Here is a 23,016-nt window from a genome sequence, read left to right as displayed (position 1 = left end):
GCCAGCCTTTTATGCACACCGATCCGCGGAACAAAGGCAGGCAAGAAGAGAGCCACAAATAACCCGACAGGCCAGGTCTTCCTTCGCTAAGGTAGATTCCTCTCTCCGACTCAGGGAGGCCGGGCCCAAAGCAGACCGCCGAATGTTGCCTGGAGATCACACGAGGCCTAGCACCGGGGCTCCTGGCTTCCTCCCCTCGGCGGGGACCTGGCCCCGGCCGTAGCCTCACGCTAGCCTATCCATCGGGTTGGCCCAGTGCTCAGGGGCCCTCCAGGGGCCTGGGGCTCAACGAACCTGGTAGACAGGCCTCGATGAGTTCAAACATGGGGTCTTGCATCACACTGGATTCTACCAACTCAAGTGGACTCCGTGTAAGACACTTCCCTCGTTTTCTGAGGCTTCCTCTGTGCTTGGGAAGTAGGTGGGGAGGGATGAGCAAATCCTGAGCACAGAGAGGGTGGTGAGAGTCTCTCTCAAGTTCTTCCACAGCCAAAAAGCCCTCACGACAAGGAGGCACTTCTGCCAGCAGGGGCCCACGGTCAGGCCTGCCTCTGCTCAAGGATTCCAGAAAACCGATAAAGGCCATGTGCCTCCAAGGTCACCTTCAAAGCAAACTGCTCTCTCAAAATCTGTTCCACCGCCCTGTATGAGTCTTGCCATACGTGGGAACCCAGCCCCTCTGGAAACAGCCCCAGCTTGTTGAGGGTCTATTTATTTGGCTCTGTGTCCTTCAAGAACACAAAGGTGATGTCTTCAGTTGTGCTGCATCATGATAAGCTGGCCTGGTGAGCTTAAGGGGAGCCCCGTGTACTCTCCCCAAGATGATGTTGCACCCAGCCTTGCAAAACACTGGAAAGAAACGATGGCTTCCTCAGGGTCTCCTCAGCCTTGGAGGCAGAGAGGCCAGGGTGTGGCAGACAATTCCAGACCCATCACTTCCCAGCGGGGTGATACTGGGGAGGTTCCGTCTCCTCATCTGTTGAACCAGCACGATTCTGGGCGAGTCACCAGGTAGCAGTGGAAGCTAAAGGAGCCCCGCTGTTGGTAAGCAGGAGTCTTTCCAGCTATTTCCACCAGAAATGGTAGCGGAGCAGGGCAGAAGGAAGCACCCATCTCCAGGTCAGGGCCGAAGGGGAAGGAGTCTTTACATACAGGAATGCTACCGGTCTCTGTCACACCCTCAACCTCCAGCTTTGCTCGAAGGTCCGATTACCAGCTTATCTCCAACGTATGACCACCCCCCCCAACCCAATCCCAGCCCAGTCCAGAGCAGCCCCGTGGTGGCTCCACTCCCAGGCCCGCCTCGTGGGCTGCTGGGGGTCACAAGCAGAGGCAGGGGACATCTCACTACACTGTCTATGGACACGTCTCTCCCCGTCTGTCATCACTCTTTCGACCCCCAAAGAATGCCTGAACACTTGGCTTCTCCAGCCTCTTTTGGAGGAAAGAAATGTCTTAGGTTCCTTTAACTTTGGGCCACGCTGTCTCCCTTCTACCCCGGCTCACCCAGTGCGCAGGAGGAATGGCCGCCCTGTGGAAGGAGGATTCTATCACTGACAGAGTTCAGAATCACCGGTGCATGGCAATTAGAGATTTCAAAGGCGGCAAGCTCTCGAGAGAGTGCACCCCTCATGGCACACCCACCCCCGCACCCCTCATCTCCTGGGTGCCCCCCCCTTTCTGCTCCTGATGCTCTTATCACAAAGAGCGATATGCACTCCTGCTCACATCTCTGCTACAGGAGCTGTCGGGAGAGAAGCTTGTGAGAACTCAAGAAAAGGGTGCTCTCCTTCTCCTGAAAGTTATTTTTGGGCCCACTGGGCAAGCAAAGAAATGACTCCTCTGCAGAGATCATCACAGACATATGAGAAGGGTCCTGGGGGCCTCCTTTTTCTTCTTGTTTTTTTTTTTTTTTTCCTTTGTTTGCAGCTCACCACATTTAATGAGGAAGTACTGACCATAAGGAGAGGAAACTTTCACCCCAACCACTCCCAGGACCCGCGTCCCCATCAGCAGTGAGGTAAGAACATTCTTTTATTCTAGCCCCTCTGCTCCATCCACTCATGTGGAAGCAAACAGGGAAAGCACGGATGATGAAGTCACATTTTGTACCTTGGACAGGTGACTTCCTCGAGAAACTTCGGGAAAGCAAAATGAGAAGCTTTACACAATCAAATGACTTAAGTCATACGTAATCCCAACAGCTTGAATACTAAGCATCTCCTTTATTCCACTCTCCCTTCTGACCCTTCACATATGTCTCCTTCCTGAATCCTTGTAACAACCTTCTGAGGGGGACCACTTTTTATCTCCATTTTACAGATGAGGAAACTGAGGCCAATGAAGTGAAGAGATTCCCCAGGTGACACGGGGAGTGATAGAGCCAAGACGTTAACCTGTCCGAAGTCAAGGTCACCGGTTAGTCAGTCACACAGCTCCTCCAGGGTGCCATGGGCTACGCCGTTTATAATGCCTTTCAGCTACGGATGCCCCAAATACCTCATCGATAGAGAATGATCACCTTCTTGAAAACTTGGAAACGAATCCTTCTAAAGCAAATGAGTTTCCACACCTGGGGTTAATGATAAAGCTGGAAAAATGCAAAGACTCACTGTTTCCTCTCCTCTGTTATCAACATGGGAACTTGGGCTTTCTAGAATTATATCCTCAGCGGTGACTTATTAAAGAGTAAATCAAAGTTTGCTTTGAGAGAAAAGTAAATACACCCAACTTTCTATACGATGCTGGACCCTGAGTCCACTTCCTGGTCCCACTGTTGACTCAGGTTGTAATCCTAGATAAGTGCCCGCACACTCGCTGTCCCCGGGGGGTGAGAGCCCCCGCAGTGCTGGGACACGGAGATGCTGTCGCCGGGTGGGGGGGGACTGTGCGTGCTCCCGAGAGGAAAACCAGACAAAAGGCGAAGACGCAGGCAGCGACGCTCCACGAGCAGGCAGGAGCTCCTCGCTGCCCGCTCTGGAAGCGGGGAAAGGGGTCGCTGATTTGGCACATCGCCAGTAAAACCCTGCTGTTCCTTGGCTCTGAACTCACCCGTCATTACAGGGAGCGAGGTGGGAAGGGCTGCACTTTTGGACCCAAATGGCAGGGAGGGTCAGAACAAAGTTGACGAGAGTAAACTTTAATCACGCAGCAAGGATTTTCAAGGAACAAATAAAAATAGCCAGAAGTGGGTCAGCACTGACACTGAGGTTAGTGACAGGAAATTGGGGCAGAGTCCTGGGTAGAGGAATAAAAGTCTTATTTTATGAATACAAACTTATACTCTCTTTCCAATCCGATTCCCTGTTTTGCCTTTTTTTGGCTTCTCCTCTCTGTCTTTTGGACACACAAGAAACACACAGACACACACACGCAGAGCAAAAGAGAACGGTGCGGTGTCGAATCCTTGCTCCGTGTTCTCAATTCCAAAATGCTCTCCTTTCTCCTGAGGCTGAAGCTAAAAGATATTCACACAGAACTCACTTGAGAGGCAGGCGGGAAGCAGAAATGGGATACACGCTTTACCCGTCTTCAAGTTTCTGTAACAGGGCAACAAAGCAAAAGAAAAGCTCTGAAGCGATCGACCTGCCCCACACCAGCCTCCTCCGCATCACTGCCCCCATGGCTCTGTGACATCCCGTGTGTCACGCACACAGTATACATGCACGTGTGCACTTGCATGCACACGGATGGTACACGTGCACACTCGCACACGTGCCCAGTGCTCGTGTACACACACAGCACGTGCACGCACGGTTACATACACATGGTACTCACGCACACACACGGTACCCATCCACACACACAGTACGTGCAATACAGAGCAGACACACTCACATTCAGTACCCATGCGCGCACACACACACACACACACACACACCATAGATATGCATAACGCAGAAAACGGTTCTTGCTCTCACTACAACCTTAACATTTGGGCAGGTGTTAGCTCCCACGCTTAGCAGGATGACATTTCCTTGTGGCCTCAGTGACACGATTGGGCAGATTCTTCGGGCTTACCAAAAAGAGAGCAGTAAAGTCTGACACGCATTCATCCCAGGCAGATGGTCAGAGCCAAGACGAGGGAATCACTATGAGGGGATCGTTTGGTGAGAATCAGCACGTTAGACTGGTAATTTCCTGGAACGTGAAAATATACACTTCTTCCTTACGTTATCTTCTTTGAATTTGCGGAAAAATAAAAGGGACTCGTGGGCTGGCCTAAATAGCATAGAAAACACGCCGAGGTGTGTGCGTATATATGTATGCACGTACATATACGTATACACAAACATATACATAGGTACATAGACACACGCATATGTGTTTGCTTACAAACATACGTAAGATGTGTAAAGGAGAATGCAGCCATAAGGATTCTGGGAGGAGTCTGGGTGGGGAAGTGGGTTCCACCTGTTTGCCCTCTAGGTCTCCCCAGGACAGACAGCAAGAGTAGCAACCACCTCAAAGCACGTTCAGCCCACCAAGCTGTCCCACCCGAACCCTCTCCAGAGCAGACAGGAGAACACTGTCTCAAGTTCAGTTCGCATGCAGCGTGTTTCAAGGCCTAGCACAGCCCCGCACATCTAGCCGGTGGAACTCTCCATGCCGTGGTCAGTTAGCTGTGTCACCCAGGAATGGCATCTGTTTTCGTGTTTCAGAACGCGAGCATGAGTCCTGGGAGCATTTACCCAGTCGAGCCTCCCGGCTGGCTGTGCGAGGGTTAGGTTTCCGGAAGGACGCAGCATTCACTGGGCTTGAAACACCCAGAAGGTTGAGGATACAGACAAGTTCCGGAGTGTTTTTCAAAATTCATACCCTTTTCAAAGATCTGCTTGTTCTGAACCCAGCCTCAAAGCAGATTAATCAAACATAGACTCACTGCAAAATCCGCGAGAATGGATGAATTTTTTTTTTTTTTTTTTAGCTTGGGGTTTTCAGGGTGGGATTTTTGAGGAGTAGGAGAGAAGCAACTCAGTCAAGATAAACTCCTTCAGAGCACAGGCAAAATTCCCTTTTCAATCACCAGGTTTAAAAAAAAAAAAAAAAAAAGACAAAGTCACACAAGAGAGGAAATGAAAAGGGAAATTTTTAGACTTCTCATCCGTCCAGAAAGCCCCGGGCCTGTTTCAGAACCCGGTCAGGGTAACTGTCGGGCCTGCGGTCACAGCACTGCAATCCCAGGAGGCCTTGCGTCACCAGCCATTATATCAATAAGGAAGTACAATCACCTAACCACAAGCCAGCTTCTTTTCTAAGCCCACATGTTGCTTTAGAGGGTTTTTAAACAAGAGACTTTCCTGTTTTTGAAACCTGTGAATCCACAGGTCTTACAGGTTACTCAAATTACCTTATCACTTGTAGCAACCCCTGGCATGAATTTCAAAACTGCCTACTCCAGCCTTCCCCTCCTCTCGCTACAGACATCCATTTACTCACCAGAATCCTTATTTACAGTATCGTGTTGCCAACTGCTGACACAGAAGAAAAACATACTAGTTATACATTAAGCTTTACGGTTAAAGCGTCTGAGCCAGGCCTTGTCCAAACGATATTTATTCACCGACCAGAAGGAAGGATAACCACACTGAAGAAAACCCAACGGTAACGGCTTTGCAGCCAGATCAGCGTTCCTTAATACAGCCACACTATTTTTCAGGCAAACACGCGTGCGCGTGCGCATAAATGTACCGTACAAAATCATCATGATTCATGGGGAAACGATTATATTTATCACAGGACGCGCAGCAAATCTATTGGAAAGTTTTTAACACAACCAGAAGGCATCCCAAACCACTTGATGAGGTTGCTGGAAAATAGATGTAAAAAAGCGTGGGTGGAGGACTCTATGGCCCCGTCCAATTGAAATCCTCCACGGTGGGCAAGTCCGACTTGTTTTTCCCTTGAGCAAATAAAAGGTGCAGATTAAAGCGTGCACTATAGAACTGATGAACGAAGGCCACAAACAAACGTCTCTCTTTCCTGCTCTGCACAGCAGCTCGAGAAAGACGTGCCAAACCCAACAACTTGAGTTGATAGCCATCTCCTGGTTTAACTTAGACCCTGGCCAGTGGCCACTTGGCGTTTCTCAAGCAATGCCTGCAGAATTCATCCAGAGCTCCCGTGCTAGAAGCGTCCGCCCTCACAGTGCGGACCTGAAGGTAGCAAAGGGCTTCCAGAAGGTGGTGCAGGCGGTGTTTTCAGGAACTGCCCAATCGGGGCACGGATGCACAGTCAGTGAACTTTACTTGGCAGCTACTGCCAGTGACCTGTAAGCTGACTTCACAGAATCCACATGGCAATAATGAATCTGGCAGACGCTTACCTAACCTCACACTTTTCGGTCCTTGGGGGTTAGAATCGACACTTAGCTCATCACAAAACCACGCAACTTCCACAAAGAACCTGCTCTCCGTTTGCTTCTCTTACTTTGTTTGTCTGCATTCTGGTCTGCTCGCACCGTAATGTTGAGATGGTCACTCTACAGCCATTACACTGTGATTTTTATGTCTGAGAGAAGGTTCTTTCAAAACACGAAAGATTCTCTCTCTTATGACATGGTCAGTGTGACGGAGGTGATACCACAAAGTGTCAGAAGTAACTCTCTGAAAGGTTGTGACTGGCCTGTGGCACGGCACAGTGCATTCATGGGGGAGAAGACAATGAAGTAAAAGAATTCCAGAGAATTCCAGACTTCCCACACAGGCTGGATAGATATTTTTAATTTCAATACTCTCTGGCAAATAATCCACTCTGTTTGCATGGAAGGAATCTTATCCTTCCAAAATGTTTAAAAATAATGTATTTTCTCCCCTCCCCCCCCCCACTTTGGAAAAGCCATCACTATGAAACTAATGTAAATTTTGAAGAGTTTTCTGATTCCTCCCGACCGTGCCTATTTAGGACTCTGAGGCCCCAACACTCTTGCCTGACTTAGACTGAGCTCGCTGGACAGTTGCCCCAACCCCTCTCATTTTGGCTGTGTACATCATAGCTCTGTGCCCTCTGTCCAGGGGATAAGCGTTGCCCAACGAAGAAAATGCGGCCTCTCCCCTTTTACACCATGACTGACGCCCCATCCCAGGCCTGTGACACCAGGCTGGCTCCCAGGACAGCATGTTCCCTGCTATCCTGTGCCTTCCAGCTCAGATGCCAACAAGGGCACTAGGTAATAGGTACTTTTGACAAAGTACCCTAGCCAGCTCCCCATCACTTACAAAAGTTATGTTTGGGGCCCATACCAACCCCATCCGCTCACCCCAACAAAGACAAAGGAAAATAACACATGTGGGCAAATCTGAGGTGTCATCTTGTATTTGTGTCTCTTAAAAGTTCCTCATATTATCGAGTGCTCACTCAATTTCTTTATTTTATTTTACTTTAAATGCTTATTTATTGTGAGAGAGAGCTCACCTGTACATGTGGGTGGGGGAGGGGCAGAGAGAGAGAGAGAGAGGGAGAGAAAGAATCCCAAGCAGGTTCCGTGCTGTCAGCGCAGAGCCTGATGTGGGGCTTGATCCCACAACCCTGGGATCATGACCAGAGCCGAAATCAAGAGCTGATGCTTAACCAACTGAGCCATCCAGGTGCCCCTTGATTTCTTTATTTTAAATAACAAATACCCTGAAAGGAATTCAATCAGTGGTTGTCTGGGATGATTATGGAGATTTCCTGGAGGTATGATTTGGGTTGTTGTTTTTTTTTTTAATAAAAAACATTTAGGGGCGCCTGGGTGACTCAGTTCATGACCGACTTCAGCTCAGGTCATGATCTCACAGTTCATGGGTTTGAGCCCCTCATCGGGCTCTGTGCTGACAGTTCAGAGCCTGGAGCCTGCTTCAGATTCTGTGTCTCCATCGCTCTCTGACCCTCCCCTGCTCACGCTCTGTCTCTCTCTCTCTCTCTCTCTGTCTCTCAAAAATAAATAAACTTAAAAAAATTTTTTTAACCATTTTAATAAAAAAACACATTTAACAGTTTTTGTAGTTATTCCAGGAGGTTTGGCCTCCAACTATAAGAATTAGATATTGTAAGCAAGTCTTTTACAGCTCATTAAAAAAATGTTTTTATTATGAAAATTTTTACACATATCCAAAAAGCATATAGTAAAATGAAGTTCCATATGCCCATCACCCAGATTAATAATAACCTAGATTTTTCCAAATTTGCTACACTTGTTCCTTTTTTGTCTTTTGTCTTTGTCTCTTTGCTGAACTCTCTTTTTTTCCAATTTTACTTTTAAGTAATCTCTACACCCAATGTGGGGCTCGAACCTACAACCCCAAGATCAAGAGTCATGTGCTCCACAGATTGAGCCAGTCAGACGCCCCTCTTTGCTGAACTAGCTTAAAGAAAATCCCAAACCTGGTGTCATTTCACCCCTTCATACATTGGTATGCATCGTTAAAATGCACGAACATTCCCTTGCGTGGCCCCAACCTCATTAAAATCACCTTTACAAGCAGTACAACAAGAAGTTAGCTTTCTGGAGATCACAAATAGTGCATGGGTATTGAGCTTGAGCAAACATTTCCAGGGACCACAACACACAGACTCAAAAAGTACTAAACCCCAAAGATACTTGGGCAGAAGCAGGGTGGTATGTTCTCAAAGACTGGGCGAGATCACTGAAAAAGGGGCTCGAGTGATGACAAAGACAGGTGATGATGAAGAGTCTGAATAATGACTGGAAAAAAAAAAAGACAACGTTTCTAAAAAATTATATATGTGTGTGTATGATTTTATATATGCACATAATTAAATCTATAAATCTTATAACTAGAAACTTGACTCTTTCTCTTGCATCATTAAAGTATATAGATTCAGGCTGACCAAGGGAAAAAACCACACACACACAAGACTTTTGTAACCTGCTCATTGGGAAATGGGGCATTGCCTCATTGGTGGAGTTGCAAATATGGTATCTTCAACCCATCGCCTACCAGCCCCTGTCAAGCCTACCCTGCTCATCAAGAGCATTTCTTGAGCATCTGCTAGATCCCAAGCACTTTGCCAAGCCCTGAGTACACATGCGCCTGATGCGTATGCTAGCCCTCTGAAAGAAGACTTACTATCCCCTCAAATTTACAAGGCTAAAAACTAAGGCTTCAAAACGGTGAGTTATTTTCCTGAGGGGATAGAAAACGGAATGTACGGCCGGCTCACTCCGATCTACACTGCTGCCTCTGTAAGCTCTCCCTCTCTCCCTTTCCCCAAGTAGTCCCTTCGGATCCACCCCGAAGCATGTGGCCACATCGAGGTTTCTATTTCACGCTCAAAGGAAGAAGAACCAGGAAGCTGGGAGGAGGGTTGAATGCCTGCATGATTCACAGGATAGCCATGCCTTCATTTTGTCATCACTGCATCGTTTCTGGCTATCGCAGTCTGGCGATAAACGAGAGATGACACCATCGAATGGTGTGAGTCCACTGACACAACAAAACCAGCCAAAGCACTTGCAAGACGGGTTGGCTGTCTGGGCAGCCCCACGGACTTCAGCTTCAATCGTATTCTCATTGTTTATCTCCCTTGATAAGGCATTCCTCCTATTCGGGGTTCCTCACCCCTGCTCTGCCGCCCCTTCTGGTATGAACTCACTGTAAGAGGAAAAGAAACCCCAGCAAGGCAGCCCTGCTGAGGCACATGGTCCAGTGCACACAGGTTTGCACTGGACTAAAAGCAAAACGAAAACTTGGGGATCCTTGTTTAGCATCATCTCCCAACCGTGGGGTGATCCCCAGCCTGTCATGTAAACTTTCTTCGCTGCAGTTTCTTCACCATTCGAATGTAATATTGGAAGACCGTGCCTGAAATAGCCAAATAATATCGTCCCATTACGGTGAAAAGCACCACATCAATGCTACGGAGGCTAGGACTTAAATAGTCACATATGGTTTCACGAAAAGCACTCCAGTGCATCAGCTAGCAGTAAAAACATGCTGGAGTGAAATGATCTGGCTGGAAATGAACTGTAAATTGATAAACATTTAGTTGCTAATGCCGTGTTTATTATTCTTTACTAGGATAAAAATTAACTGTGCGGCCTTGGCCAGAAAACAGATTGAACTCCACCATCTGGGTGGTGGAATCAGTATTTCTCTAGCCTCTGGTTACATACAGGTAACCTCTGCCAGCTCCGATTTTATTTGTAAACAGGCCCTGAGTGTCCGCACGACAGAACTAGGGGAGGCTTCTGGGAAGCATAATTCAACCGGCCAACGCACCGAAAGGGTGACTCTCTTAAGGGAGCTTAGGCAATAAGGCCGCCCCCCCATCATCCTCTGTGTCCTGCATTTCCCAAGAAAGAGGTTGCCACACCTGCTGTGTAAGGGAAGTCGGCGGGGGGGGGGGGGGGGGCAGAGCAGGGGGGGGCGCCGGGGGGGCGCGGGGGGGGGGGGGGCGGGCTGGGGGCGCGCAGGGGGGGGGGCGGAGGGCGAGCCGGAGCCAGCCCTGCGGTCGGTCGCAGGCCAGGCCACGTGACAGAGCCAGCCGCGGCCCCAGCTGCAGATGCCGTCCTCTCCCCCGGGCACTTTTCCATCAGCTTGCAAGCAGCTGGATCAATTTACTCTAGCTCCAGCGCCCTAGCACAAGCACGGGCTGAATTATTACTCGTGGAAATCCCCTCTGTTTCAGGGAATCAGGTAGCTTTCAAACTCCCAACAATTAATAGTCCTTTGGGTCCGGAGAGAATAGCAAAACAACAACAACAACAACAACAACAACAACAACAACAACAACAAACCAAAACCAAAAATAAAAAACAAACAAACAAAATAACAGACTGCAGGCTACAGGTTTCAAAACAGGCTGTTTGGTTTCTAGTAAATTAGAGGGAGTGGGCGGTTGAGGTCCCGAGTAATGTTATCCTGTAGAGTGTGGTCTTCTTTGACGTCAGCAAGATGTTTCTCTCCCCCTTTTACTCCGCTTTCCCTCCTCCCTCCTTTCCTTGTCCACACCCTCCTCTTACTCCTCCCGCCTCCCCTCTTTATGTCAGGGAGACAGATGACATAGGGTAGCTCTGGAAAACTGCTCATAGCTTTGCAAGATAGCTCGCAGGCTCAGATAATTCCCACCTTTTCAAAAATGAAGGCTATGGGGGAGGGGGCTACCCAGCCACCGGCCAAATTAGCAAGCCAAAAATACATGTGACTCAGTGAAGGAAGAGAGGAAAAAAAAGCCTGCTGGAAAGCGAACAGTAACCACCCCTGGCCGTACATTCCGCAGCCCTTCATCTTGCCCGATTAGCAGTTCTGTCTGAGGGAGCATTCTTCCTGTGGCAAAGAACGCATTTTTGTCTCCAGCCAGCCTGAAATAGACTCCCGGAGAGGAGAGCATGCGCCATGCTCCCCTGCCACTATATCCGGGCACCCAGCCTGGGCTGCTGTGCGCCTTCTCCCGGCTCCCCCAGACCGCCCCCCGCCGCCCCCCCCCCCCCCCCCGCAATTGGGAGCTGTTCTTCCTCTACTCATTCCAGACAGCAACAGCTGCCCTCATGTTATGACAGAACTTTCTAGAACAAGGGTTCCAAAGATAAGTAAGCATCGGTAGCCTGAGCCTGCAATATCTCTGTTTCCCCTTTAAACTGTTTCTGTGCACATTTTTTCAACACAGGCAGCACCAACGCTCCAGGCAGGGTCCTGTGGGTGGCCACACAGGAAGTGCTGGTGGACAGATCTCTATGGGGCTCTTCATTGCCATATGGCCTCAGCAAGATGACTTGGTTTCCAGAATGACCTGACTCTGTCTGTCTCTGCCCCGCCACCTCTTATAAAGGAGAAATCTGTCCCAGACCTCACAGAATGGAAAGTGGTTCCAAGTGGAGTCCGGTAGGGAGCAGGCCCGAGGTACATAACGGGCCTGATTCTCTCCCACCCGACCATGGTGGCTCCCTCCTCCTCTCCTCTGATCTGGACAGCAAGGGCCTCAGAGGACCTTAGAACAGTTCACATTCTCTAAACCAGAGCCTCCAAATGCTCTCTGCAGGCATGAAGTTCCCACGAGAAACACGTTGGTGATGGAAAAATACACATACAAAAAAAGCGAGTGAGATCACACATCTCTATTCAGTAAGTAATTAGACCTGGAACCTGAAAAAAGAGCATTGCATTTGTATATATGGGGGTGCTGTGTAGGGGAGTGTCATAAGCAGGTAACAGCACTTCAGCAAGACAGCTGGCCCAGCACACAGTAAATCTTTGGCAGAAGTGTTCAGAGGACTGATGAATAAGCAAGTGAATGAATAAGAGGAATTCATTTGTTCAGAACACAAAGAAAGCAAAAAGGAGCCCAAACTCTCTTGGAGGGGAGGAAGATGGGGTGGGGGCATGGTTGCTGGAGGGGGACCATTTGGTTTGAAGGCCGACCTCTAAAGTGCAAACGCGCACCAGGAGTCTGACGTAATGATGTGGCAGTAACGACACGAGGGGACATGTATTAAACACATCCCATGTGCCGGATACCGCACGTGTCTTATACAGCATCATCTCGTTCAGTACTCACGGAGGTGGAAACGAGCTTGAGGCTATGTTGACTCTTTGGGGCACCGTGGAAGAGAATCCTAGACCTGAAGGATTTAGGGTATCTTGAAGCAGATGTATCCAATAGAGGGCAACCCATGCATATCCTCCAAGTTGGTCACAGTGGGTCCCTTTACAGCCTTGCCTCCCTCTAGCCCCTGCCTCCACTGGTCACCACTGAGAGGGGACACTTGCTCCCCTGCTGGCTTACCGTGCAGAGACCCCTAAGGGAGGGATGAGCTCTCATCTCCGGGCAGCCAAAGCTGGCCTACCTGCCTCGGAGCCTCACATGTGCTCCCTCTGGGGACACCCCTGACCCCAGCCCTGCTGGGTGATCTCTGGGCTCTCAGGGAAGCACAGTCCAACCTCCTGGGACATTCAGGGATTCATGCCACGGGGGCCTTTCCTGGGTGGGCCGCCGAGGGCCTCTCTCACCGTCGGGAAGTGTTTGTGCTGGGAAGCTCTCATTTATTAAGTGTAAGTGTGCTGGCCTTTCACAGTCACGGCAAGGACCTTTTCTCCACGAAGCACACCTTCCTCCTTTGTGGCCACTGCAGGAGAATTCTCTCTCCTTCGTGGTCTGCATGTTGCGCTACTGAATTCCTCTCCATTCCTTCAAACATGCCATATGGCCCTGATGCCACAGATACGCAGTTAATAATGCAGTCCCGTGAGGGCAGAATTTTCCGTCTCGTTGCCCCGTGTAAAGCGTCTCCCTGGGAGAGGGGGCTTGGGGCCACAGGGAGGGCCCTTGGAGGAGGAACTCCTGCTCGAGCAGTCTGTTTCTTTCTGATCACCAGGACCGAGCGGAATGACTGTCAACCTGAACTTCCTTCCCACTATTCAAGCACCCTAGTTCCCCCTCCGCTCCCATCCCCGCCCCCACAGATCCCCACAGACTGGACTCCTATCGCTCATCCATCGACATTCCGTGAAAAATATGGACTATCGGCAGGTTCCGGAACACTGCCCTGCAACTCGGCAGGTGCGTCAGCTACCTGAACAAAAGGACAGAACATTCAGCCAGTGCCAAGTGGTTAAGCAAGGACTTTGTGAAGCTGTTTGGCCAACGGCACACAGACCGGCCTGTGCTTGTGTGATGGGGGCAAAGGTGAGGCGGGTGCCCTAGTGTCCTCCTGACACAGCAAGTTGCCAGCCTCTGCTAACCACACACACAGTCGTGACCTCCAGTGTCCCTGAAAGCTGACGCAAGTGATGGCCAGAGATGCCTGCTTCTAACGCTGGCTGGCAGGACTCCTGAGCCTCCAGCTCCTGAAGGGCTGATACGACGCGTATAAAACCTCAGAGCTACAGTCGACCCTTAACAGTCGAACCCATAACACCCCAAAATTGTTGCCAGCAAGTTTTCACCGTGGCTTGGTACTAAAGACGATAACAGCGACCGTCGACTGAACAGTTTTTATGATCCGTGTGGGTTAAATACGTTATCTCCTGCTAGCCCTGAAGGGTAGGTATTATTATCCTCGATTTGCAAGTAAGGAATCTGAGGCTCAGAGCAGTTAAGTAACTCGCACAAAGTCACACAGCCAGCGAGTGGTCAAGAGGTGGCTTACATCAAGGTGATGCATGCTTCCTTCGCAGTGTTGATGTGGTCAGCCCAGGCGGAGCTCAGCTCTCACTACAGGAGAGCATAGTAAGTGTTAAGTGGTTACACAGAGGGACACAGCTCTGTGTGTGTGTGTGTGTGTGTGTGTGTGTGTGTGTGTGTGTGTATACACATGTGCATACACACCTGCCTTCAGCCAAGGGTAGTGCTTTTATCTGGCATACCAGTCTGCCAAAGGCCCATGTTCAAAGCCCAACTACTGAAAAGCTCATCCCTGGTTTGGCAGGACGGACCCTCAGCCCAGAGCAAATGAAGGAAATAAACAAGGGCCATTCCAAAGGGCTGTGAGTCAAAGAAGGAAGTTCCTGCAGGTGATAAAGTTCAATAAACCAAACAGCCAAACCCATCAGAAAGCATCGACAGACATTCAGGTGACGATATTTATTTTAGGTAGTGACAAAGGGAGGGCAAGAGATAAAAACCAGTTTCTGTGTGAGCAGAGATTATTCGTCTGAGAGCAGGCCTGACGAGCCCCAAAGTGTAGCCTTGAACCGAGAGAGACGGCCTCGTGGAGCCACAGGCGTCCACAGGTGAATGCAACGAACGTACGTCTACATGGAGAAGTAGGTTTTAGCACATCAGCTTTGAATGGTGAAAAGCACTGTTCTGCTCTTTATCCCTCCCAAACCCCCTTTAGTTTCTTAGTGATGGGGACTTTTGAACTTTTGCTTCTTAACAAGCCACCCTTGTTAAGAAACTAGTATCCTAAAAACCGAGGTGGCCTTGGATGTTGTCCTCTGTCGCAGCAGACCAAACTTTCCTTGCTGAATCAGATCTCATAATGTATCAACGATGAGTCACACGCAAGCAAACGAGCCGCTATTAGGAAGGAAGATAATGGGGTGATATTTATCAGTGGCTGAATCTTAGCAAATGACAAGCATTGCCTAATCACTGGTCATATTCATATACATTACCTTCCAGATCACTGCTCGGTAGTTCCTGGGATGGTTTCTAACTGTCAATATTTACAAAACCAGGCACTTAACAACACAGGCCAAGCAAGCGGGATGTCTCCAAGGATGAGTCATGCCAAATGAAGCCTTTTATCTAAGGGTCACTGCTCCGTCCTCATTGGCTGGACCACGCTGGGAGTCATAAGGTTGTTGAAAAGCACACGCACGGTTACGGGCTCCGGTCGCTTCTCTGGAGGAACCAACATTTACGAAATCGAAGCTGGGGAGGAGAGGGCGTGGGGTCTGAGAGCACACGGAGCTGTCTTTTTTTATCTGCTAGATAGTAAATATAGTTCTGGGGCTAGGAGGAAGTGGCAGAGAGATAGCACCGAGGGCCCGACTCAGCCTCCACCTTGCAGTAGACCCATAATCACACACCCTTAAGTCACACTCTGGCCTTGGCTGGAGGGTCATCTGCATCACACAAAACACATACCAAGGAAAGGGGTACCCGCTGGACTTAGAGCCAGGCCAACCACTGGCTTGGTTACTTGAGTAAAGCAAAGTAGACCCATCTGCCCAACCAGTCCAGGTAGCAACTCTTGGCTCCATTTAAGCATTGAAAGAAAATTCCTTGGAGTTTGGAAAGCTTATGTGTTCAGGGGTCATTCATTTTAATTTTTTTTTTTAATGTTTATTTTTGAGAGAGAGAGAGAGAGAGAGAGAGCGAGCAGGGGAGGGGCAGAGAGAGAGGGAGACACTGAATCTGAAGCAGGTTCCAGGCTCTGAGCTTTCAGCACAGAGCCTAACATGGGGCTGGAACTCACAAACTGTGAGATCATGACCTGAGCTGAAGTCAGATGCCCAACGGACTGAGTCACCCAGGCACCCCGGGGGGGAGGGAGGGGGTCATTCATTTTAAAATGCAGATAATCTCCAGAGATGGGCACACCTCAGGTCTTATGGGGTGGAGAAGAGGGGAGGAATGAATGTCCAACCAAGGAAGGCACTCAAGAGGAAGTGAGACAGGGAGTGGCCCTGCACGTGGTGGCTTTGCCGGACAAGCCCTCAAACCATCCAGGGAGCATGTTCATTTGCGTGTATGTAGAAAAGATAGGATGCTTGTGTCAACATCAACATTAAATGAAGAAATGCCACCACACTTCAGAAACGCCAATCAGTATGAGTGACCATGATGTGGAAATCTCACTCCTGGACATGCACACAGAAGCTGATCGCAACCACACTGGCGGTGATATCTTTGCCAAAGTCCTTTAGGGACTCAGTACTCTGCAACATGGGGCCGGTTGGCCAATAGGAGCTCCTGGAATCCCCATTCCCTTTAAAATCAACGAGCTAAACTAGGATTGCACAAGGACCCCAGAGGGGAACAGGATTATTACTGAGTCTGTGTAGTAGAAAATGTCTTTGATTGGGGCACCTGGGTGGCTCAGTCGGTTAAGCGTCCGACTTCAGCCCAGGTCATGATCTCACGGTCTGTGAGTTCAAGCCCCGCGTCAGGCTCTGTGCCGACAGCTCAGAGCCTGGAACCTGCTTCAGATTCTGTGTCTCTGTCTCTCTGCCCCTTCCCCACTTGCACTCTGTCTCTCTCTCTCTCTCTCTCTCAAAAATAAAAAAGAAAAACATTAAAAAAAAATGTCTGATTGAAAAATGGTGGACACCTGAGTGGCTCAATTGGTTGACTGTCCGACTCTTGATTTTGATTTTGACTCGGGTCATGATCCTAGGGCCATGCTGAAGATTTTCTCTCTCTACCCTCCCCATCTCTCACATAATATAAAAAGTTAAAATAAATTTTAAAAACATCGAGACTTCCATACTGTGCAAATTTTCAAATGGATCTGGCTTCTCAATAGGCCTAGCAGATCAGAAGGCTCAGAAATGTTCCCAGAGATCCCAAGATTACTCCACAGTGAAACGACCTCATGATTCCTGCAAAGAGATCACAGCCCGTAGCCACTGTCCAGGGCCTTAATTCAAAGGACAACCTCTCGGTAACAGTTGTAGGGAAACATCACATAAGCATCATCTTTAATCACAAAGGGCAACGAGTGAGGGAATGCATGGTCCCGAGAGAGAGCTGGCTGTGGCCCTTCCTGGCTACCAGGCACCATAAAGCTGGGACTGGGGAACGTGCTGCCAGCTGTACAATCGTGTGTGTCCCCAAAAGCTGTGGATCATCTTCGCGGTCTTCCCCCGGGCACACACGGCTGTCATGCGTACCTTCTGGTCATGTGCATACACATACGTGTGCTGAATAAGAACTTGTCGGGGAAGAGAGGCGGGCAGAAATAAATAAATAACTAAATGGCGTTTCTGACTCTACATTAAAGGGCTTTCACGCGTGGCCAGACCTTCTGCAGGATGGCATCTCATGCGGAGCCCTTTATTTCATTTCCTCCTGTTTCCCCTTCTGTTGGGGATAGATAGAGGTAAGGAGAGGTGGAGGAGAGCAGGATTTGGGGGAAGAAAATGTGAACAGAGGATGGCCCCCCCTCACTGTTCCTCTTTCCCAGACTTCTCAACTTTGTCTCTGGACGTCCCACAGCACCTTGCACTTGGTTACATGCTCTACAGACCTGTGGAGATGCCGTGTTAGTCGGCTAGGGTGGCCATAAAAAAGCACCATAAACTGGGACAGCTTAAACAACAGAAATTTATTTCCCCACAGCTCTGGAGGCTGGAAGTGCAAGACCAAGGTGTCGACAGGGTTGGCTCCTTGTTGGACGAAGGATCGGTCCCAGGCTTCTCTCCTTGGCTTGTCGATGGCTGTCTTCCCCCCTGTGTCTTCACATCATCTTCCCCTTGTATGTGCCTGGGTTGCGAACTCCTCTTCCTATAAGGATTGGTTTGGGGGTGCCTGGGTGGCTCAGTCAGTTGAGCGTCCGACTTCGGCTCAGGTCATGATCTCTCGGTTCACGAGTTTGAGCCCCACGTTGGGCTCTGTGCTGACAGCTCAGGGCCTGGAGCCCGCTTCGGATTCTGTGTCTTCCCCTCTCTCTGCCCCTCCCCTGCTCATGCTCTGTCTCTCTCTTTCTCAAAAATAAACATTAAAAGAAAATTTTTTTAAAAGGATTGCTTCAGGGCCTCATTTTCACTTAAAATGACCTCATTTTAACGTAACTACCCCTTTAAAGACCCTATCTCCAAACACAGTCACATTCCGGGGTCCTGGGGATTAGCACTTCAACATCATGGACGTGAACGTAGAACCTGAACCATAACAGAGGTGAAGCAGGAAGAGAAGTCAGCGAACGTGTGTGGAGTCCCTCCTACAAGCTTGGCCCTGTGCCAGGCAGCAAAGATAAAAGATAAGGAGACCTGGTCACATAGTCACCGAATGACTGAACGACAGCCCCGGATGAATGGGCAAGTGGATGGATCCATGACGGATGAAGTGAATGAACAAACGTCAACACTGCCGGGTACGGAGGCATAGCTGGGTCCAGGGCTGGCAGCCCGCTCCCCCCCCCCCCACGACAACGGGGTCTCCGAGATAACGAGGGCAGTAAAGTGATGAAGGGGCCCCCTCTCCCCCGTCCGGCAGCCCTCGTCCAGTTGGCCAGGCCGCGAGCAGAGCCGTCACGCAGAGAGGGGCTCCGCGCTCCCGGATGAAAACCAGACTTTTCCTTCACGCTCACCCTGCCGGGCCCCGGGAGGCCCGGGGAGACACCCCCGCTGGGGGTCACAGCAGCCTGAGGCCACAAACCAGATGGAAGGACCCCACGAGCAACATCAAAGGTTAGCCGTGCCGGGAGGACTACCGGTCACTGGCCGCGGCCAGCTGCTGTGCGGCAGGACCACGCTCCGTCCCTGGGGCCCTGTCCCACCCGCGCGATGACAGTGAGAGTCTCCACATCCTCGGCCCCGTCCCCTCGAAACACTGTGCCCGAAACTGCGACCAGAAGCAGGGAGGCCAAGTTAGAGGAACAGAAAGGCGAGTTGCCTGTCAGCTTGGCAGCCAGAGATTCCTCCACTTACCACGAGCACTTCGACTACGTCACTCGGTTGTTACTGTCGGTGCCGCGAGAGCGTTTACTTAATCAGCCTTCAAAGAGATTTCCAAACGGGTATTTCTGTGACCAAACGGGGGTCAGAGCCCCTCCGACATCAATGGGAGCCGGCAGGGGGCAGGCCAGCTGCCGGTCATCTGATCTCCCCAGGCTGGGCACAAACTTTGAACCGGTTCCTGTCGGGTGTCTCTCTCAGACTCCCCATGACCCTGGTCATCGGTCAGTTCCTGAATTGCAACAACACGCATACAAATGCGCGCACCAACAGACCTCCCTTGCTTGGATGACTCCCTTTCATTGTTTTCCAGCACATTCTCCCTCAAGCCCAAACATAATCCCGTCAGAACGGCCGATCCTTGAATCTTCCCTTTATTACTGAAGATGTGGCTCAAAAGCATCACGCTGGTATTTCCTCTGCCCCAGTAGGGATTTTTATGGGGTTTTTATTTGGTTTCATTTTTGCCATGCTTCTGAGAAGGGTCCCTTTGTTGTTCCTTCACTCGTTGCTTAGATCCTCCGAGGCCGTCTCCTCAGAAAATCGTACAGCTCCCGCCCCAGACATGTATTCCGCCCCCCCGCAAAAAACTTAGCTGAGAAAACCCCCATCTCTTATGGATTTTTAAGCAATAAAACAGTGGGTTCTGAGGGGACCCCCTGGCCCGGGAGAGGCGGAGGGGAGGCAGTGAGGGCCTGAGTCCTCAGCCTGGGGGTGAGGAAGAGCTCAGCACACCGGGGGAGTGGGCCCATTGTTTGTCTGCCCGGGACAGGAGCCCCTCCTTCTGGAAAATACTGCCTCCCCTGCTTAGCACAGCGCTAATCATAGGGTCCAAATGCGAACAGCCATGTGCTCAGAGATCCTTCCCTGGCCATAGTGATTGAGTCAGTGATGGTCATCTGACCCCAGGGAAGGCCATCGAGGCCTCTCTCTGGAACTTTGGAACTCTCAGCCCCTCTCTGGCAGTGATGCTGTGAGGTGTGATAAGCAAACTGCAATCGTGCACATTCCGTGTGGAGAAAGCTTATCAAAGAGATCAAAATCACTGTTTTGCTGGAAGATGATGTGAGAGAAAGGACAGAGCACCCAGCAGGGTCAGGTCCCAGCTGCAAGTGCCTCAGGGCCCCTCCCCGCTTGTACAGTTGTCACACAGAGCTCCTTTCTGGAAGCCCCGACTGGTTTGAGCTGCACTTCTGTGCATGTGACTAATACTAGAGTCCTCATTAAATACACCAGTGACTGGATGCTGGCCATCCTGCCTGAGTAAGACCAGCTGACCTCTGTTCTGGCCACAGAAACAGGAGGGGACGGAGGGGGGAAGAGGTGAGACAGAACTGACCCGGAAGCGGAGGCTGTTCTCCAAGGTGATGGAAGGCATTCGAATACAGAAGCCCCTGCAGCATTTTTTGAGAGGGTTTTTCAGTCTTTACCAAGTCAGTGCTTTTAGGACTATGGACTCTTAGGCAGAGGCGAGGATCTGGATGATTGAAGTGCTTCTTAGGACAGGTTTCAGGCGAGGGCAGCAATGGCCGCTTAGGCTGCACACTAACGACAGATCCATGGAAAACTCGGTGCCCCGGAAGAAAAAGCCAGTCATGACTCTCCTCGTGGGAAGGAAGCAGCTGTGCATCTGGCCGTCTCCTGTCGTCCACTGGCTACGTGGACAAATGGCCTCCAGGAGAGCTGGTGGCTCCGGGCAGTTGAACTGCCTCCTCCCTCAGTCTAACACCTGCCGGGACTGGGCCCCTCAGATCCCAGCTGCTCTCGCAATCCAGTTCCCAAACACGAGGCAGCTCCTGACACGCACACAGACCCAGCAGAGGCCTCAGCTCGGCCCGTCACTGATCTTTGTCGGCCGGAGCCACAGGAAGGCCTCAAGTCAGAAGGGCCTGCCCAACTTGGGGGGAGGCTGCAGAATCCAGCTGAATCCCCTTACTCATTCAAAAGGGGTCAAGGGAGGGCCACCGCCAGTGGCAGAGAATTTCAAAGCCACACAGGCCCTCTGGCACCACCCTAAGAAACGGATCCAATCCCGAGTCACAGAGGAAGCTGACACTCACTGAATCACCCGTCCACTTCCTCCTCCTCACGGCAGCTCGGCCAAGACCAGCAGCCACTTCCGAGGGACAACTTAGTGGCCGACACTTGGAAAAGTTGATGCCCAGAAGAAGAGCAAACGGGGCCACACTCACGCGGCGTGAACCGCCGCCACCAACTTGGCTGTGACGCCCCCGCCCCCTGCATTTTCCAAAGGAAAGCTTCCCATCTTGTGACAGCCCCTGCCCTGCCCGGCACTGCCCTCAGCTGTGTTATTTTTCACTTCCCTGTTCAGAACACGGCCACAGTGTCCAAATGCCATGAATCATCACCACCAAGCAACGGCCCTTCAGCAGAGCAGGAAACCACTGAGCACCAGACCTAGAAGGAAGGGCTCCCTGCCGCAGCCCCCTTCTGCCCCAGCCGCCCATCTTGGCCTGAGGCCACGGCGGATGCTGCGGGACAGACCTGCCGCTCCACGCACTCAGCTTCTCCACCATCGTCCCTGGTGGCTGCCCTCCACTCTCCGATCCACCCTTTGCACTATGCCACAGGCAGCCCCAGGCATTTCTGACTCTTCCAGAGGATTTCTTGGTTGTATTAGCTAAAGCCAATCTCGGGAGAGAGGTGGGAAGATCCGTTCAGACCAAGGAAGATGCCGTCAGTGGACGTGGCATCGAGCGGAGCCACGAGCGGGACACAGGGGGCCAGCTCTCTGCCTGCAAAGAGCCTCAAAATTATGGCACGGATGTCCTCCCTGTCATCCAGGCCCCTTCATGACCAGAACCCGGTGGCCTTCTAGGCAGGTGCCCAAAAGTAGCCGCAAGTGAGCCTATGATTAAGTAAGTCAGTGAAGGATTATGGGCCTCGAAGAGCATCCAGCTCTTCGGTGCGGGCTCCGGGCTCCTCTGAATGATATACGTCTGCTCTCACGCCGGGCTCAGAACCCAATATGAAGTCATTACCTTCACCTCTGCTTAATCACAGACAGTGCCATTCAAAACCAAAACGATGTCGGAAATGCAAAGCTACGCGACAAGATCACTTTTAACCTATCACGTTGGCCAAGACCCTAAATATCCACAACGGCAACAGTCAGCGTTGGCCAGAGAGTGGAAACAGATGGCTCTCCTCCGTGCTGGTGGACACAGAGGGCTACACATCTTCTGGAGGCAGTTTCACCCCGTGTGTTCCAGTTATTAAGGAGCGGCCTTTGACTCCCGAATTTCAAGACGAGGAATTGCTCCTCAGCTGAACAAGCAGCAAAACACACAAGATATAAGTACGAAGAGAGCACGCATGCACACAAACCGGAAAAACCTAGACGTGAATGAGCCCGTGCATTATAGTACGTCCAATGAAATACCGTGCAGCCGTTACAAATAATGTTGGAACTCTACCGCCAGCGCCACAGAACAGTATCAGCACAGATCACTTTGGCAAGTGACACGTAGAAGACAAAACACGTACAGCCCATTTATGTGACCGTGTGTTGGTGGTATGCATGCATAAAAGACACCTGGGAGGTTTATCAAGTTGTTAGCAATGCTCGTCTCTGCAGAGGTGGATTTCAGCGTAACGTTTTACCTTTTTTTCACATTTTCTGTATTTCTTAAAATTATCTACAAGCAATGTGAAGTATTTTTAGGATCAGTGAAAATATGTATTTATTTTCCTTTTCAAACCCAAAGCTACCCAAATGCAAAACCTGTCTTCCTGGCGGGCAGTATCTGTCCCAGAGAAGCTGCATGTGTTCATTCTGGTAGAGGTGTTATTGCGGATCATTCTACCAGGAGGCCTTGGGTTCCAGGAGCCTGGGTGGCTCCGTCGGTTAAGCATCTGACTCTGGATTTCAGCTCGTCGTGATCTCCTGGTTTGTGAGTTCCAGCCCCGCACCGGGAGCTCTGTGCTA

General features: G+C 50.5%; 1 long non-coding RNA gene across 1 annotated transcript in view; it reads right to left on the bottom strand.

Annotated features, from left to right (window-relative positions):
• The window catches only part of LOC121023155 (uncharacterized), a 122,921-nt gene extending 101,275 nt beyond the window's left edge, over window positions 1–21,646 (bottom strand). Inside the window, exon 1 of the long non-coding RNA XR_005787260.1 lies at window positions 19,041–21,646. This is a non-coding gene — a long non-coding RNA (uncharacterized LOC121023155). The remainder of the gene's footprint in view (window positions 1–19,040) is intronic.
• Window positions 21,647–23,016: the final 1,370 nt, after the last annotated feature.

This window comes from Herpailurus yagouaroundi, unplaced genomic scaffold, assembly GCF_014898765.1.
Source record: "Herpailurus yagouaroundi ecotype Mexico unplaced genomic scaffold, PumYag 530, whole genome shotgun sequence".
NCBI lineage: Eukaryota > Metazoa > Chordata > Mammalia > Carnivora > Felidae > Herpailurus > Herpailurus yagouaroundi.
This window is presented reverse-complemented; position numbering and strand designations above follow the sequence as displayed.